The sequence below is a fragment of the Syngnathus leptorhynchus genome, chromosome 4, assembly GCF_054491065.1.
Source record: "Syngnathus leptorhynchus isolate UIUO chromosome 4, UIUO_Slep, whole genome shotgun sequence".
In the NCBI taxonomy this organism is placed as follows: Eukaryota; Metazoa; Chordata; class Actinopteri; order Syngnathiformes; family Syngnathidae; genus Syngnathus; species Syngnathus leptorhynchus.
Window position 1 is genome coordinate 17,734,754 of NC_141198.1, and position 17,732 is coordinate 17,752,485.

Here is a 17,732-nt window from a genome sequence, read left to right on the forward strand (position 1 = left end):
GTACTATGAACCGATAATCAAAACCAGCGCAGGAGCTAAAATCTGATTAAACTACTAATGACCTGTCACTCAAAAGTGGGGCAGATGTTTATAGATGCCCAGTACCAACCGCATAGCTCATCAGTCAGAGTCACAGCCTTGGCAGCCATGTCAACTAGCACACCCACTCACTTCGCATGGCCACAGTGCAGTTTTGCGGAATCCTGATGGTGATTGTCGTCAAGCTTCGACTCGATAAACAAGGAATTAAATGAATGGGCTTTGTAATTTGTCATTTGAAAGCTTAAAAAAAATGAAAAAAGTCTCGCCACCGGTAACTCTTGCAGAGCCATTGCCCTCGTCTGTTCTTCCATTTGTGTTGTGGAAGTAGCCATTTTCTTGCAGCGACTTCCTCAGCTTTCATCCTGACGTGTGACATTCATGACAAATTGGGTGTGGAAGTGAAGGTGATGGGCTGTGAAAGCAATGTCCCTGCCCCCACGGTACACACACGGCGCATATACACAGAGGCGCACACAGCGTATATTGCGTTTGTGCGAGTCGTGTAGTCGCTCGGGTCTTCTCAAAAATAAGCTCATGTTACAAAGCGTGTAAAAAGAATACAAGAAAGTCATATTTTGATTTTGTTCAACTTTGTGAAAGCAGCAATCACTGGGGTTGTGTTTTATGAGCCACGTACTGTATGTGTATATTATGTCATCTGATGAAATTGAAACAATTTCAATGATTCTTACTCACGGGAAACTCCCATGCACCCAGTTTCTATGTCGCTTATCCTCGCTAGGGTCGGCAGCAATCGATCCCGAGATACCTCCGGACTCAATATATATATATATATATATATATGTATTTCCGTTACACCAACAAACTCACTATAACCATCTAAATTCTCATGATAATTTATAAACCATAATAAGAAGACAATTATTATGCTGAACTGTTCAGCAGTTATCACACATTACACTAATTCCCATCGAGGTATTCAAATTATATGGCTGGTTGATTGCGTGATGAGTTTAATAGCCATTTTTTCCTTCCTACCAACCTCATCTAACAGTGATGGCCTTTAGGGCTAGAAGGTACAAAGCAGGGAGGAGAAGATATACGTAATTCAGTACATACGTAGAACGACTCAAAGGCAATTCTAAAACTATAAACACGATTCAACCCGTGTCATCGATTCGAAGCAACAGACTGACCAAAATGTAATCAATCGCCTTGAATAATACACGGTATTGTATTAATACATAAGAATAAGTGGTTGTGCTTATCCAGAATATTACATTATGAAGCTGAAAGGGACATTGCTAAGCTCAGCAGAAATGAAAAGGCTCTGATTATACTATAATTTTATAGTAACAATACAATTTTTAATCACATTGGCCATTATCCTTCAAACACGTCATTATAAGTGAAATACTTTCTCAGCTAAGATGAATAGACGACGAGCAAGGTCTCCAGTGTCGCTTCTGAAAAAACATAAATGTACCGCACATTACGGCTGGAGGCTCCCATTGTCAAAGTAATATCAAGCAATCGACGAGGCTTCTGTAATTAGGGATGCTGTTGACAGACTATGAAGAAATTGGAGCCACACAATGCACAGCAGGCTAAGTATTCACGCACGACCCCTACAGGCATCGGCGAAGAGCCTTGATGCCTTTGATCGCTCCACTCCATTGTTTATAGAGGTTGCGGAGGTCCCCAAACCCCCTTATACTGAGACTAACTTCAATTACGCTGCCAAAATGCAAGCGAGACGAGAGTCGTAACGTGCTTGCACGAAATGGGAGGCTCTTATTCAAATAGTTAAGCAACATTTGTATAGCTTTGAATGGTTCCATGTTCTTTTAGTTCAATTTTAGTTCAAATTAAAATTTTGGAAAACTAATTTTAAAACATAGAGTTAGGGTTTATAATTGAATTCAAATCTACAAAAAAAATCTGGCTTTTTTGTGGTGCAACAAGAGTACTTTTATAAAACAAATAATAATGAAAATAATTGCTCATCAATATCTAGTAAATAAAAAGAAAACAGACAAACTCGTGAAATAAAACATGAGCATAATAATAATAATAATAATAATAATAATAATAATAATAATAATAATAATGTCAATATTGCCTTGAAAGATATTATAAAAATATTATAAAAATGCATAGAAATAGATGAGTCAATTAATTTGCTGCATGTTAAATGTACTTAGATGTAAGACAGCAGCCACAGAGCTGTGCACGGTGGTCATTGTGTGCGTATCAGGCGAGGAGCTTTTTGTGCCTTTGTGTTCACTGACAGGCTGAATGAGAGGGAGTGTTTCTCAAGCCGGGTTATTTGGGAGACACCTGCTAGGCCGAGCTGCATCAGCCTGCTCTGCATTTCAACATTGATTCACGGGATCCGACTGAAAATCGTCACTCGTTCAAAACTTGACATTGGGGGGATTATCCCTCTGCGGCTTCCGAGATGAATAAAATATCCAAAAAGAAGAAACGTGTCATTTTAGCATTTCAACTTGTCAGCTAACAACTGTCATAAATATATGGAAATATAAACGAACATGTATTTCGTACACGCCGGCAAAACGAATCGCACAATCTCCTCGGTTAATGAAGCATCTCCACATTGTTGTTTTCATGAGTACGATTTCTCACCGGTTAACACTTGACTGCTCAGATTTTGGTGGCACACGTTCCATAGAAACACGAGAATAAGGTGGAGATGATTTGACTGGGGGGGGGGGATCATCGCTGTGGTGCAAATAATAGGGATGCTGAAAGCACGGATCGATTGACATCTGCTCAAATGTTTATTGATAAAAGGAAGAAACAATGCAAGGGGGGGCCAGAGGGTGTCCGTCGTGCGGAAAAAAACATTATTGCTCTCATCACCTTCTGATTTTCTGCAGGCAATTTTCAAGGCGCACACACGCTGACCTTTGCCTGCATAATGTCTATGCAGTAAAGACCCGGAGAGATGATCAGCCAGGCACATAATTACACCCTCATCGATACATGGATCTATGGGATGGGCCGTGAAGGCGACCCAGGGATGAAAGGACAATACACATTTCCCCTCACACTCAAGTACTCGGACCCGACATGCTCACACGTGCAAGAAAGCACGTGGCCGCACACTATAATTAAAGTAGTGGCACATATTTCTTTCTGGATGCAAAGTCAACGTGAAATGCACGGTGGGTAATGATGATGTGAAGGTTCCAAGTTGCGAGCCGGATGGGGGAGCCCCATATGGCTCTCTCCGTCCGTGTCATTACCTTGTTACGCCTCCGACTTTTATTCCGAGGGGGAACGAGAGTGAAAAGAGAGACGGAGACAAAGCCGGAGTGAGCTAGGCTCACCCAAGACCGCGGCGCAACTGAAATTGTCTGGGGTCAACAGTGCCATAATTACTTTGAAATGTCAGCCGGCAATAAAATACAACAGTTCATCTGGCAGAAAGCAAATTAGCTTTGACCATGTCATAATTACCCTTTCCTGCAGAACCATTAGAAGAGATCAAGTCTTCACATTCTCTGTTTGAGGAAAGGCCATCAGAGTGCACTCCACCTGACAAGGATGCACACTTGCCATTTTGCAGGGGTAATTGATTGTCCTTATAATTTTATATTGGACTTTGGAATGGAAGAAAAAAGTGTAATAACCTGCCAGTCGTGTCTTAACCATTGGCTAACATCCCACACCTCTCAGCCGCACTTGTTGAAGTGACATTTAAGCGAAAGAAGGACGACGAAGCTACTTGGACTTATGGCCACAGTAGAAATGGTTAGCTAGAGTAAATATGGATGCTTGCCATAATTGTGCATTTTCGGCAAGCAACTGAGAATGGATAAAAATGGATGCCTCACTTTAAGGTAGTACAAGGGCTTTCTATGGCAGTCAAGAAAGGCTCTTTACTGCATGCAATTGCATCATAACTTGCATAATAACATACCACAAAATCTTCTGAGTTATTGTCCAGAGTCTTTGGCCCTTAAGCCCATTTAAAAGATAAACAAATATCAAAACGATTCAAGAGGGAGGTGACAGTGCCTCCAGGGGTCCCCCTCTAGCTCCGCCAGTGCTCCTGATCATTTTTAAAGGAAATCACACTCAAACTGTCAGTGCGTGAGAACAAAAACCACGCTGGTAAATAAACCATGACATCATCAGTGACACAAATGTATATCACCAATTTCATATCATGATCTTTGTTTTTTCCCAACAATGATGAAAAAAAGATTCTGCTGACCTTCTGTTTTGTTGTCATAACAAAATGAAAATGGCTTCCAAGACCAAAAATGTTTTCTACAATTCACAAGACCTGTAATACCGAGACCAATATAATTCAAGTTGATTTCTACATTTCCAAACTTGACGAGCGAATGAGACAAAGATAGACTCTATATCCTTAGCTGCCAAGTCATCTCAACAGAAATTGGGTGTGGAATAGGGCCGCAAACGGAAGCAGCGCAAGTGGGTAGACCAACGCTGCTGAGCCGCTACAACCGCTGAATGTGAATCTCAGCTCAAGAGTACAGTAACCTCATCAAATTAGCTTTGGGCCCAGTCTGTCAGCCAGTGCTTCTAGGTTGGCAGTCTCCACCATGATTAGTCATATTGAATTATACATTGGGAGCATGTGCGCCACCTTCCCCATCAACACAACACACCGGGAGACTCACACACAGGGAAACATAGACATACAGTTCGTCATTCACACACATGCGCTCACACCGTGATGAAAACAGACAGAAATGTATGCACCCGCATGCACGCAACGCACACTGCGCCAGTCGTAGAAAATCTCATCAAAATACACACAGACGTACACACAAATTGTGATTTCCGTACGGGCTGATGTGGATGTGCGTAAACAGGATTAAGAGAGACGGGTTTCACTGTCACACAGAACCCCCAGATTGAAATTCTCATGCCTTTCTGACAGCTCGGCACTAAGTCACCTAACGCTTGCCTCGACATGAAATGAGGACCCGGGCACGGATGAGGTTATCAACGGGGGTAGATGAGTGGGAGGACACGCGTCGAGTCCTATTGGACCTGTTCGGTGCTAACACTTGACTGAGGGGGCAGCGGGAGAACGGCGTCAGATGAGACAATATCTGTCATTAACTGCCACCGGAGCTGAGCTGCCACTTCTCCTCACGCAACATATCCGAAAGTAGCTGCTATGATTAGAATCCTCTTCATTAAATTTATCTCCTATGACATAAACTTTTAATATCCACTGTGTATGGGACTTGCAGTTTAAATCACTGCAACCTGTAATTACTGTGCCAGCACTTGATTAGAATAATCTGATTGCAATTATTCAGTGACTTTAAAATACAAGCCCGGAGCTACAGAACAATAATTCAAGGGCAGTGATTGGGAACGTGTTTCTTTTTTGGGCTGTAAAATGACGTTTTAATCGACAGCGACTAAAAGAGGCTTCCCGCTAAGGAATGGGGCTCTCTCAATTAAAGCCCGTTTATGCAGTAGAGGAGAAGAAGTGCTGTGATGTGAAGTTAATCACCAGACATTTAAAGGGTGCTCATGAATCTGGGAACTAACCCCTCATTTGGGTAAACACAAATGGGAAGGCTTTGCGGTCGGCGCTTCAAACGCGGGGAATGGAGATTTTTTACAATATATCGACATTTTGATCTTAAATGATTTTGTAGTCATTAGCAACATGAGGCAGGCATTCCAATTAGCGACAATCTTTTCTCGCAACAAAGCCAGATAAGTGATTGCATTTAATAGACAACACTAATACATCTCGTCACTCTAAAGAGGCTATGCTAAATTAATATTAGATAATACAACACGAGGGAGAAGTATTGCATAGCAGACTTTGTTTCCATGGCCAACTTTAGGGACAAACATAGCAATTGTAATATTTGTACATGTACCCAAGGAGAAAACATTCATAGTGTGTGTGGGGGGGGATCTCCATAAAAGTTTGAATGGCCTATAAAAGGAAAACCACTCTAACCATTCTATTGACATACATTGTCAACATAAGTTAATTTACTTTTCAAAAAGGTCGGCAATTGTTGTCCACGTGAATTATTATTCCGGCTCGTAATTAAGTCTCGATGATGAGGTACCGAGAAGACATTAAACTGGATTACTCTGATTTAACCCCAATACGTGGCACAATAAGAGACATGCCCTTTCTAATCATCTTCATTGTGTTGCCACTAACTATATCACAGAGAGTTCAAAGACCACACACTACACATGATTGCTGAAACCATCTTTAATCAGCGCCCGTGGTCTTTGTTAGACCGCCGTGGTCCGGGGTCGTAATGAAAACGCCCGCTACCTCCGATAGCGGCCTAATTGGGAGATAATGAGCCAATAACATCGATGGCTAATGACACAGCGAGTCTAAGTCACACTACCCCCCCTCAGGCCACGTGGAGACTCATTCGCCACTGATGGAGTGCGTGGCTGCAAAGTCTGACAGAGCACGGACAGTCTCTGTACAAACAGGCTGGCGTGACGGCTTCATTAAGCTAATGAGAGCGAGATGCGTCGGAACACTGGCTGACACCTGATCTCTTGTAAAATAAATATAAAAAAAATAATAAAAAAAAGAGTTGTGGCCTTGATTTATATTGCACACATCTGACTTAAAAAAAAAAAACATAACATGGTTTTATAGTGTGCCGCTTTTGAATATTAGAACTACTTTTTGGTGCAGGGATGAGTGTTGACAGTTTAAGCAGAGTACGAGTGTGTGGGCGTAGTGGGGCTGAACTTTTGTCAGGTCTCCACAATGAGCCAGCTAACCGTAAACAGGCTTGATGATGCATAATCACATTAAGAAAAGGCACCGTGCATGGAGGAGCGACCCGACTAATCCGCACTGTGCTAGCTCCGTAACCTGCACGTAATCCTCCAGCAAGAGAGGTTAAGTGACGAAGAGGTAGGAGGAAAAAAATAATAATAATCAGGAGGTGGCCCATTGGAGGAATTGAATTAGTGTATGTGGGAGCTTTAGGCCAATTAGTCGGCTGTTTGGAATACCTGTGTTGTTGTAGAAAATACAGTTTGCATTGTTATTCAGAAGTCAATAAATGTCAATAAATAACATCAGTGACAGAACAAGGCGAAAGTTTGGAATAGAGTCATAGCAGTCGTATAAATTCGCCAAGGAAATGCAGAAGTAATCATGCAGCAACGTTTTGAAAAGAAGTTTGTAGCAAGCCAGTGCTGATATGCTGAGTGTGGAGAAGAAAAAAAAAAGTCCACTGCAGTAGTCAATACGACAGGAGATTAAGAAAAACATCTCCACATTTGAAGAAGAAATTATGAAGCGTTCAAATGTCTGAGGAAGTTAGCGGTGGTACCCTGCTGAGAGTTTCACAGTGGTTGCACGGTGGGACATACATGAATGGATATGATCCATGACAATACTAACATATGCTGGGAAGCGCATGCTGACATGAGAAAAGGATTCAAGAAAAGCAGTATGTTCACCAGCCCATGCGGGGAAAAAACAACCCCGCTTGAAGTAACCGCTGCTCATTGACCTTTTCATAAACGACTTGTGGTATTTCCATTCAAGAAACTTTAAATGTAAGAAACCTGTCACTTAAAAAAACAGAGTGACAAAAATTAAAACAACATTTAAATAAACAGGTTAAACAGTTATGCGGTACCAAAAGAAATATACAACAAATGTGGCACGAGGGGAAAAAAATAACTCATATGGACAATCGTGTTGAACTTAGTCCTAATTCCGTAACTATCTCCACTTTCAAAACTTGGCTGCTCAAACTTTTTCTGCCAAATCCTGGTGAGCTGACGGAAATTCATCATTATCAGCCAGTAGATCAAAAATGGAAAGTTAAAAAAAAAAAAAAAAAAAAATGACAGCAAAAGTAAAGGATGGAACGGTGGGTGGAGATGATGTGGAGAATGAGGATACGGAACGATTGGAGCCAGACAATGAGCAACGGTGGTGTGTGCACGCATGGAGAGGAGAAGGTTGGGCGAAAGTATGTGTGCATGTATTTAAAAAAAAAAAAAAAAATCTTTCACACAGGTCCTGGGAACTCGGGTCCGGCTGTACTTTTCCTTCAACAATATCTCTACTGATGTTCCCAGTCTATGTCGTTTTGTAGGTCATGACCTTAATGGCATTTTATAAAAAGCTATTACACACATGTTGAAGATTACGGAAGATTACAGCCGCATGCTATGGATTTGATATTTGAAATGCCACCAAAACACTCTGATATAAATCCAAGTAATTATCCGTAGGAGAACATTACATATGAAATAGTTGCTCGAATGTGTTGGTCAATAGGACCGCAATCCCATTACATGCACCGAGATGATCAGGAGATGGACATAACGACAAAAGTTGAGAAATTACAACTGATCTTTTTATGTTGTTGGAGGGGGGGGGGGGGGTGTCCAAATGATTGAGAGCAGCATTGTTTACATTCTATGAAGCGGCCATGTTGCTAATGCCAAAACACAATTATTGTCGTGCTGCACTCTATTCTGAAAATTCACAAAATGTGATGTTTGACTTGGCATTAAAGTTGTGTAATACGGCTCAAAGATTAGCAAGGGAGTCTTACAAGAACGTTGCCAAGGTAGCTGCAGTCAACATTCTTCATCTTCGCTAGATAGTGACCTCGAACTTGGTGGGTGGTTCAACCAGGAAAGAAAAAAAAAAAAGCTCAAAATATGAGAAATGTCCATGACCTCTGCTAAAGAATTTCAGTCAACAGACCTTGGTGATGTCATACACAAACTATAAAGTTTATATAGCCTGCCCTTGTTCAAGGATCTATCAATCCTGTGATGAGGTTTGTTATTAGAATGAAACATCCGATAAAAGTGTCTGTCAAAAAAAAAAAAAACTTTCATAGGATATTCAAACAATCACCACATCAGCTAAATAAAACATTTAATCATGACTTCACAATTTCAGATATGTGCACATCCTCTTGATGACCTAAGCATTAATCTTGCATACTCTCTTTTTTTTTCGATGCTGTGCGTTTCATCACTTGCATGAAATATACAGTAGGACATAGCATAGTTCAGTTCAGTTGGAGGTTAGCGCTACAAAAAAAAAAAAACACCTCACTATAAACTCTGCAATTAAACTTGATGTTGCATTTAACTAGCTCTGTGTCAGCAGTGTTTGCCAGGAATTTATGCCACTGTATTTAAGCGCTCCACACAGACAGGGCTGCGGCAAAACCCAAGATGGGTTGCCCAAGAAGCCGTACACTTACACCATCTTTTCCCCTTAATGATGTAAAAATAAAACAAAAGAGGGAGGAGATGAGGGTGAAGAATTGGGTCGCGGTTCATTTTGAGGTTGGAATTTGAGAAATTCCTATCTGGCAATATGTGAAGAGGTCAATTCTCCCAAGCAGCATTTTGGCAATGAGAGCGGATTGCTTTACATGGTACATCAGTCTACGGGGACTCACTTGTTTCCTCTTTCCCACTACAACTTCAGTATCAGTTGATCTTTGATCGGAAAAAACATATTGCTGTACTGACAAGTTGTGTAAACATCCACATCATTTAAAGCAGGGGCCTCTATTTCCTGCAGTTATACGTACAGTATGATTATGATGATGATGACGCTCAAAGGGGAATAAGTAATCACGGCAACGGGAGATGGAGGCTGCTTTCCCAACAAGGACAAAAAGTGACTATTTCTCAATTCAATTTAAATATAAGAAACATATTTCCACATCTAAAGTAGACAAACAAACAGCGTTGATCCATCTAATTTGCCGATTTAAACTAAATTGTCCGATTATGACTCAAACATATTACCGTAATGTCTGCAAAGTGAGAGTGATGGCATTCAAACAAATATAATCACTGAAACTAATCTGGAAGGGATTTGTGTCCCTCTTCTGTTCAGGATGAAACACAAGACTTGAAATCTGGAAGTTGTGAAGTGATAATAGCTGAATATTCATTTTGGTGCGAGCGGAAGGCAAACATTCCCGTTCTTAATGACATCTCCTGGGAGGAAGTTCATTACACAAGTTTGTTACACAACAAAAACCTTGTCGCTTGGAGAGGTCAGGGGAGGTTCACACCGCTAGCATTCGCAAAAAAAACAAACGGCATCTGGGTTACGTGAATTTGGAAATGTGCGAGAGAGAAAACAGATCTGGGAAGCAGATTTTTATCAATTCTTCAGATGGACATGATGAGACGGCATTCATTTAGTCGGTGGTGAGTAAGGCACCATCAGGACAACAAATGTGAGGCTACTTTGACTGGAACATGCATTAGTGTGTCTTGTATGGGAATATTCATCAAAGCCAATTTTTTTTCGTTTGATTTGTGACAGTGGGTCCTTATTAAAAACTTGATATACGGTCTTGCCGATATGTCTCTCGTTAAAAACCACAAAAATTCATTGACTGTGATTTTTTTTTTTTTTTTTACTTTGGTACCACTGTAAAATTCCCATCAGTTGTTATTACAGCGTTTGCCTTGTCCAGCCATCTTCCAAAAAAAAAAAAAGCAGTTTATTGCCACCCCCAGTTTACTGCCACACAAAATAAAAAACAAAGAGAATTAATTATGTTGTTTGTTTAAAACAACCGCAAAACTGCCTTGGGAATGTTTACCAGCTTCATCCTTGCACACAAGGCAAAATGCCACAGAAAAGCTAACAATGGGTTTGCAGTTTTAGAACCAATATTTGGACACAAACAGTCCCGCAACACATGTAGACAAACATTAAGAGCACATGTTCTTTATCTTCTGATTACAGATCAATACTATCTTTGACATGTATTAAACTGACCTCTGGTAGCCAAGGAGCATAATATCTAGCTTGACTGAATCCCAAAAAATTCATTTACGATAAGTATTTTTTTTTTTTTTTTTAATGGGGGAAGATAAAATAAGGTTTCAGTGTTTAGAGTCCAGACATAAAAATGTAGTTTAATATAAAATGACTATCAAAAGTTGTACACATACAATTGTAGACATTTATCCCAAATTGCTTTTGTTCTAGAGGGAGTTTGTCTCTGCGAAAACACGATGAGCTGAGGTGGCACCGCATCGCAGGCCCACATTTTTCCACTAGATTAGACTCACGAGCGAAGACGAGATGTGGAAGTCTTGGCTCCAAACAATAGCATTACTCTTTTGCGGCGCATACACACACATTGTTGGAGCTCCACACACACACACACACAGACGGACCGACTCACTTCCCCACCTCCAGCACTTGAAGATCTACCTGCCAGCTGCTGCCAGTCGCCAGGAAAGATGGGCTTTGTTGGTTTTGTGAAGCCCACCGACAAGACCCCCCTGGAGACTGCGGGTCTCCTGTAGCACAAGCCTCAGTCTTATCCACTCGGCTGCACAGGCAATCTGTTTTCTATATTACCAGCCTGTATCGCTGTACTATGCACTATAGCGCAGCAATTGAGCAGGAAATTAAGTTAAGGGATCGCTATTTGGTGGAGGAGAACAAGCTGGCTCCCTTTCCACATACAAGGATCATTAAATATCACACCCGTTTCTGGATGAATTCTCTCGCTCGCTTTCTGCAGTTGCCATCAGCTCCTCTCTTTCATCTCTCCTTCCTCAGCTTTTGCTTTTCGTGCTCCTGCCTGTGTTTTTTTTTTTTTTTTGCCTCGTCTTCCTGGATCGGTAACGGGTAGAGTGAAACGACCTAATGGAAGTTTGAAGAGCCTGATGTGTTTTAAGTTAGGGACTCTGGAAATGTCCTGTTTTGTACATAAAAGAAAGCGAACAAGCATGTTTATGCTCCAATTAGTTTGCAAAAACTGAAGGAAATATTATTTGAGCAGACCGGCTTTCAGAATTGTGCAAAACCTTCGTGACAGTAGGTTGGAAAAGAAAAAAAAATTGTGATCAAATTCAATGACGTTAACGTTGTTAAGCATAATGGACTTGATAGATTAATATTAAAAAGTAACTGAATGATAAGAAAACTAAATCTTTTCGCCGAATCGTTATTGATCGTAGTACGGCCGTGTTGGCGGAAGGCCGTCAAGAGAGATAAGATGCCAAAACAAGTGTAAATCCCTCCTGAAGCGCTCATGATGGACAGACAGGCCACCATTAACAACACGCCGGCCTGCGAGTCTCGCCGCTGATGGAAAGATACCCTGGCATTTGCCGTGTTACCAAGTGGCCCTTAAAGATTTCACACTTCCAATTCCTTTGAGTTATCGGCCATCTCAAACCTGTCGCTTGGTCTGACAAGTTCGCATTGTTGTTCAGTGAGGCGCCAGGCTGGATATTGACAAAGCAAGCCTGGCGACGTGATACAGCGACGCATGACGACACAATAAACAAATTCACAGTACGGCTCCAGTTAACAACGGACGTTGTTGTTTTTCTTTAGTTGTCATGAACACATTTTACATGCACCGCTTGGAATTGTATGTCTTAATTCTCAGATAGGTGTCTTTGGAAGATAGAAAGATGGCTTGATGGTTAGAGAGATACATTACGATATACACGATACGATAGACACGTTAAATACGATAGAGACGATACAATACGATAGATATGACACGATAGACACGATAAGATAGACATGATAGATTGTATAGACACAATAGATTATATAGACATGATAGACCAGATAGACCGGACAGACAGACAGATCATAGACTGATAGATATAAAATTAGAGCGCCAGTCAGATTCAAATGTATGAAGTTTAACGTCAAGCACTTTTTAATCGCGAAAAACACAACATTAATATTGAGGCACTGTCAATCTATAGCACTCTGAGAGCACTGTATGCACTTTGCGTTCCATAAAGTGAACATAGAGGGGGGGAAATAAATACAGTGTGCTTCTGAGTGCACATTTATCTTCAGCTTCGCACAGTTTGGAGCAAGCTAATAGTGACAACAAAGAGGAGCACCTCCTCTGTGTATCACCACTTTGTTGCTGGCATACAAAGTCAAATTGATTTGTCAAGTTCCACGTGAAGAAACGACGGCAGTCGGCGGTGCCGTGACACTGAAATGACTCCTTATCGGATTTTTGATTGGCTCACCGCTCCAGACGGGCCCAAATGGAAATATCACAACACCTCCATTGCCCTCGCCGTTCGGCACATGGTGCACGAGGCTGCGCTTGCTTTGAATTATTAAAAGCGACAGATTACGGTGCAAAGCTGGAGGCATGATAGCGTCTATGCTGCGCAAGAAACCTGGGGTTGATATACAGTCCTGTGCAAAAAGCCACTAAAAGATTTGAGCTTAATTAATAACGGGAAATTATTACAGTAGCAATTGTTGGCAAAAAAATATATATTACTACTTTTTTTTTTTTTTTTAAAGACCTCTGTAAAGATTATCTGCAAACTGTTTGTGAATGGAGATCATTTTCTTCGTGGACAATCCAGTGGTTCCTCCGCAATCTACCATAACAACTCTTTTAATAATGTCTTGAGCACAGTAGATCAGAGCTGATGGCGGGTGTGCGAACGAGCAAGCAGGCGGGGTGTGAGACTGTGAATGTTTTGCAGGGAGGGTGAAGGGCATAGTGTCAGGGCTTGTCTGACATGTGGCCTAGTGGGCTTGCTAGTGGGCTTGCTGGCGGGCGGGCGGGCGGGCAGGCTGGATGCTTGCGTGCAGTCTCGATGGCTGCTTGGGTGCGTCCCAGCTCCAGCCTGGCAAGTGTCTCCTACCCCCCCCTCCCTCCCTGGAGTGACGGGCTGAGACATTAAGACAGGCGTTTTAATTAACTGTGCCACTCTTCCACCTGCTGCCCTCAATATGCTCCGGCCCAGGCAAGCTGTCTCTCACAGCACTCTCGCCGAGCATGTTCTCTTTTTGCTCCCTCTCCTATTCATTTCACCCTCTTTTTTTTTTTTTCAAACCAATTTTTACATCTGTCCCTTTATCGCTAACCTTTTTTTCTGTCCCATGTGCCGAGCTTGACCTCTATAAATGAAATTCATACCGGAATGATAAGAAAGGCGATTACACCGGACCCTGTGACAGAATTCGATAATTCCTTTTTTGTCTATCTTTTAAATTCAGACAGAGCGAATTCCTACATGTTCTCGAATGACCCCCCCCCCCCTAACTAGCCATCACGCACGAACATGGACTCTTACCCGCGCTCTTCAAATTTAAGCGGTAATTCAGTTCTGGCCGACACTCATCGGGCTATTCATTAGGTCCTTATTAAAGATGGCTATTTCCCTTCCCTCGCGGCTGGATGGAACTGGGCTTGGGACAAGATTCAAAGAGCAAATGTAATACAACCGGCACAGTTTCTGTCCACGTGCTCACCAATGTCTGTATTAATATAATCAATAATGATAAACAAAAAAAAAAGCTCAATCGATGGGGTTACTCGTATTTTACATTCGATGCTTTTAAGTGTGTTTAAGGACAGACGACATAAGCAACACGATTCTACAAGATTTATGTCCTCTCCTTCAAGTCCTGGTGGTCGCTCTGAAACTAACAAATGGCCACGCTTCGGCTCTGTGATGGGTCCTCATTGGAACGGCTACAGTTAGACGACGGCGGGGGCAGCGGGGAACCATATATCAGCCATGCAGATGGCGAGCTGAGAGGTGACTTTGAAGTCCTCTGCAGCGAGGTGGAAAGAGCAGAGGTGTCCTCGGCCGCAGAGGCTTTATATATGGCCTCCCTCGCCTTTGGGGGCGCTCTTAATGAATGATGTGAAAAGATGGACGCCGCAGATAAAAGCAACACATCTGTATGAGGGCCGAGGCGCTGGGAGGATTTATGCAAACTTTATGCAACGTGTCAGCATATATGTTTTAGTCTATGGATGGAGCAAAGGCAGTGCTGATTTGAGTTTGCACAGGGGGAAAAGTCAAAGTGTTAAATTCAAGTTTAGCCGTGCACTGACCTGTTTGAAGAAGACTGTGCCAGCATCCTGCAGCCACTTGTGAACTCTGTAGCCTTGCTTCTAGTGGATGGAGGGTTTTTTTTTTTTCTTGTCCACATTACCACTGGAAGAACTGCCCATCACCAACATGTCAAAACAAAAACAGAGTAGCTTTCAAAACAGGTGACACAGAAAAGGTGAAAGGCAACATCACATTTACAAAATAAATGCAAGCGCTTTATTAATTAATATGAATGTGCATTGTCCCTATTTCAGTCAAAATACATCAATCAAAAAATTTATTTGTCGATAAATAAATGAAGAAAGAAATATGATGTGGCATTTGCTTTACTGACAATGCTTCAAAAAAAGGTCTACGCCCTGCATTGTGTAAAGACAAAACTTTTGGCCACAGTGTCTACTAATGAAGTGCCCATTGAGCGCATCTGAAAATGAAGGAAAACCTTTCTCGGTTAGCATAGCAGGCGAGGGACGTAACCCTCCGCAGCTCATCTCGAACACTCGGCTCCCTCCAGCACACCTCCAGGAGCATGTTGTCCTTGTTATGTTGCTAGCGCGGGGGCCCCTCCGGTGATAAATTATGGATGCAACTCAAAAGCTGTAAAATTTGTTGTATCTTCTATTATCTTCATGTTAAAGGCCACAAAAGCTCTTCAGTGAAGTCAGCCATTAAGAAATGACAGGTATGGCTATCAGGCTTCTTTATAGCCTATTACCTGCCATGACAGCAGCTGCTGCTGCACCACTGTACAGCCTATCACATTATTTGCAGCTAAAGTCAGCTACTGTGTCATTTCGCCTCATTTTCTTGACAGTGCTATCATAAATCCATTGGGCTGCGGGGGAAACTGTCGACTACCTCGATTATCTTCATAGCCTGAATGAATTCTGAAATGTATGTAACAGGCAATGACTGTTATGGATCAGGAGCCAGGGCCATATTCTCTCACTTTTCTCCCCTTCCCCGCCCCTTCTTCCTTGACTCTCACGCCTGATGTGTCGATTGAGGGCTGGGGGCCTCTGACACTCACAGTAAATGGAGTGAAAGAGGCGCACTTTGGAGTGAAAGATTCAAGATGAAACCATTGTGAGGAATTAGAGTCGGGCTGATATTCCGAGAGCCTTGCTCAAAAACCTTTTGGTGGACACGGATGTCGTGGAATGAATAAGACGTGCGTGGATTTCAATCGTACGTGAACCGAGTCATCCAGATTGTACTTTTAGTGTGCTCATCTTGTACCTATTTTTCAATTTAATTCATTTTATAGTTATGTGGACATTTGGGACTTTTATGTTTTTGTTTGCAATAAAAAAACTTTTTGGGAAAAAAAAGTTAGACTCTCAAAATTTTCCTCACAATTCCCCGTTACCGATCCATATTAAACTACCCTATCCCGAAAATAAAATAACATTTAAAATTAACCTGGAACCAAATCATTTAACCCAATGAACAAAAACTGAAATGTCTGCTTTTCCTCAGACAGTTAAAACATGCTGACATTTTCACATCGCATTTAATCACCAATCAATACATTGCACACTCCATGACTGCACCTGTCAATGCAAGTCTGCGGTTGGCCCCACAGGTGACCTCAGGCACGTGGTCCAAAACCTCCACAAAGCTAAGAACGCTCACATCCTCATCAAAAAAAAAAAAAAAAAAAAGAAACGCTGCCAATTTGTCCATAATCATCATTCCTGTGGGGAGAAGACATTATTAAAAACCATAATTAATTACCTGAGGGTGTCATCTTCTTCCAGTTTCATCATATTTTATAATATAAACAAGAAAGTTTGTGAACATTAAAATATTGAGCATGCTTCATTTTCTATAGGGTAATGAAAATAGGCAAATTAATTAAAGTGTCGCCGTGATCGGGGTCCACCGGGGAATGCGGACATCCGTGTGTTCCAACGGGTCCCCCTTTGTGACAATAACCACAATAACGAGGCCCTATCAGAGGAGAAACACCTCGCTAACTAATTAGACTCTCAGGGTGCATTCTGACAACATAAAGAGAGAAAAGTGCTTGAAGGAAGACTCGGTCTCGGGCAATTTGCATCTGCCACTTTTTTTTTTTTACTGCATCTGTTCCAAGTGCCATTCAGAGCTCTCGTCCTCCTTTTGTCGGGAAGTGTTGAGGCCCAACTATTTAAGCTCACCTCCTACCTACCCGGAGCTTTGTTCCGGCTCCTCTGCAGGCCAGTAATGAGCCAACTGCCACAAAACGGCTTAGAAATTAATGAGTCATTACGCGCGGGCCCTGGACCGCTCGGCAGCCTCTCCTCCTCCTCCTCCCCCGTCCTCGTCCTACCACACATGCGTGCATCTAATCTCGCTCTCGAGCCCATACAGAAAGACCCCGACACCTCCCTATAAATTAGAGCCTATTACAAGGCTCCCATGTTAGCGGGGCAAAGAAAGAGGGTCTTCACAGCTCAAGAGTGTGTGTAGGAGAGATTGAGGGAGTTGAATGTGGAGCCTTAAGGTGCTCTTTTCACACTCTCACCCTTATCCATTATGCCAGTGTGTAGAGCCCCCTCAGAGAAATGTGCAGGTCCAAAAAGACTCGAGGTTGGAAATAAGTCACGGGAGGGATTCTCGGTCACACCTTTTCCCTCCTCCTCCTACTTCAGTGTCAGATTATATCATGGATGGTGCTCCAGACGGCGACATGGTCTCGGCGTTCTTCTTTTTCTGTCGAGGGCTGAATGACATAGATCGGAGCTTTACGAACTTAAGGAAGGTACTGACATTTTGCATTGGGTTGGAGATGTGTTTTTTTTTTTTTCTTCTTCTTTATGGATCATCAAGCCGGCACACAATTTGGATTATTG

The 17,732-nt window shown here is 42.1% G+C and overlaps 1 long non-coding RNA gene across 1 annotated transcript in view; it reads right to left on the reverse strand.

Moving 5' to 3' along the window:
- Positions 1–17,732, reverse strand: part of LOC147058589 (uncharacterized) — a 128,538-nt gene that overhangs the window by 33,210 nt on the left and 77,596 nt on the right. The window contains exon 4 of the long non-coding RNA XR_015065863.1: positions 14,895–15,006. This is a non-coding gene — a long non-coding RNA (uncharacterized LOC147058589). The remainder of the gene's footprint in view (positions 1–14,894; positions 15,007–17,732) is intronic.